Consider the following 2500-nt stretch of genomic DNA (forward strand, 5'->3'; position numbering starts at 1 on the left):
TATTCCTGATAAATACCCACACACCCACATATGGAGAATGGTCGAAAATGCTCGAGTGGATATCGAGATGTCCGACGAAGCACCACTTGGAAGGGCCGAGGCACGGGACGCCCGAGCTGTTGCTCGGGCCGGCACGGGACGCGCATGGGACAGCACGGGACGGCACGGGACGCCCTCGCTACAGCTCGGGACGGCCAGGTACGCCCGAGACTTGGCTCGGGACGGCCTGGGACGCCCTCGCCATAGCTCGGGACGGCCTGGGACGCCCTCGCCATAGCTCGGGACGGCCTGGGACGCCCGAGACTAGGCTCGGGACGGCCTCGGCACAGCTCGGGACGGCCTTGGACGCCCTTGCCACAGCTCGGGACGGCATGGGACGCTCGAGACTTTGCTCGGGACGGCCTGGGACGCCCTTGCCACAGCTCGGGACGGCCTGGGACGCCCGAGACTTTGCTCGGGACGGCCTGGGACGTCCGAGACTTTGCTCGGGACGGCCTGGGACGCCCGAGACTTTGCTCGGGACGGCCTGGGACGTCCGAGACTTTGCTCGGGACGGCCTGGGACGCCCGAGACTTGGCTCGGGACGGCCTGGGACGCCCTCGCTACAGCTCGGGACGCCCTGGGACGGCCTCGACACAGCTCGGGACGGCCTGGGACGTCCGAGACTTGGCTCGGGACGGCCTGGGACGCCCGAGACTTGGCTCGGGACGGCCTGGGACGCGCTCGGCACAGCTCGGGACAGGCCGGGACGCCCGAGCCGAGCTTCGGGTCGCACGAAATCTCTTCGTATTCCGACATATTAGAAGCTTCCCATCATGTAGTAGGCCGAGCTTTGCCCTTTGGATGCCCTATGGTGCTTGGCGAGCACTAGGGAACGTGCCAGCACAAGTGCTGTGCACGCTCTGGGGAAGGAGCTCAACCCTCCCCCTTATAGTGCAAAGTTATTGTTTTTCCTATTTTCACAAGGAAACATCAATTTTTTAACCAAGCATACTGGGTCTTTACTCCTTCGTTACTCGTCGGAATCCAGCAAACTTATACTCGTTGGAAAGGTCTTTTCGCAAGGATTTTTTTGATATATTATAATAGCGATTCCGATAAATATTTATTTTTCTATGAATTTTTAAGTGAATAAACACCGGAAAATTCATAAAAAATAGAAAAAAAAATATTTTCTTCCGTTTCTTTTCTCCAATAATTCATAAATAATACCTCAATAGTATTAATGAAGAGAGAGTCGAAATGGCCCGGGTGGATTTCGAAATGTCCCACGACCCCATAGAATGCACGGGCCAGCCGAGCCAAAAGAATGGGACGCGCACGGGACAGCATTGGTCAGGCTCGGGACGGCACGGGACGCGCATGGGACAGCACGGGACGCGAATGGGACGGCCTTGCTAAGGCTCGGGACGGCATGGGACAGCTCGGGACGCGCATGGGACAGCACGGGACGCGCATGGGACGGCCTTGGTGAGGCTCGGGACGGCACGGGACGCGCAAGGGACGGCCTTGGTGAGGCACGGGACGGCCTTGGTGAGGCACGGGACGGCCTTGGTCAGGCACGGGACGGCCTTGGTAAGGCTCGGGACGGCATGTCACGGCCCTGGTGAGGCTCGGACGGCACGGGACGCGCATGGGACGGCACGGGACGGCCTGGGACGGCCTTTGTGAGGCTCGGACGGCACGGGACGCGCATGGGACGGCCTTGGCGAGGCTCGGGACGGCATGGGACAGCACGGGACGGCCTCGGCACAGCTCGGACGGCACGGGACGCGCATGGGACGGCCTTGGCGAGGCTCGGGACGGCATGGGACAGCACGGGACGGCACGGGACGGCCTCGGCACAGCTCGGACGGCACGGGACGGGCTTGGCGAGGCTCGGGACGGCATGGGACAGCACGGGACGGCCTCGGCACAGCTCGGACGGCACGGGACGGCCTTGGCGAGGCTCGGGACGGCATGGGACAGCACGGGACGGCCTCGGCACAGCTCGGGACGGCACGAGACGCGCATGGGACGGCCTTGGTGAGGCTCGGGCCGGCACGGGACGCGCATGGGACATCATGGGACGCACATGGGACACCTTATGGGGATCATCAAGGGACGTTGCACGGGACATTCTTTCCCACGAAGGGCATTTACATGGGACATCTTAGGAGTCGAGCGCCGGCACATGGGACAACGTAGTTCACACGCACGGAACACTTTACTTTCCTTTGGAACGTCGTGGGATCTTTATGTCTCCATTAGCACCGAACCTTTAACATGCTAGGAAGCTATGTTCGATCTTCTCGAAGTGTCGATGGAACTTCGATGGATACACATCCGATCCGATGTTATGATGATGTACTTTCTCCGAGATCGATGTTGGGGCCGTATTCCGATGTCATGATGATGTACTTTCTCCGAGATCGATGGGACGGCCTTGGTAAGGCATGGTTCGGCCTTGCTAAGGCATGGGTCGGCCTTGCTAAGGCATGGGACGCGCATGGGATGGCCT

This window comes from Eschscholzia californica, unplaced genomic scaffold, assembly GCF_041429995.1.
Source record: "Eschscholzia californica isolate CP2 unplaced genomic scaffold, dmEscCali1.0.p SCAF_139, whole genome shotgun sequence".
Lineage (NCBI taxonomy): Eukaryota > Viridiplantae > Streptophyta > Magnoliopsida > Ranunculales > Papaveraceae > Eschscholzia > Eschscholzia californica.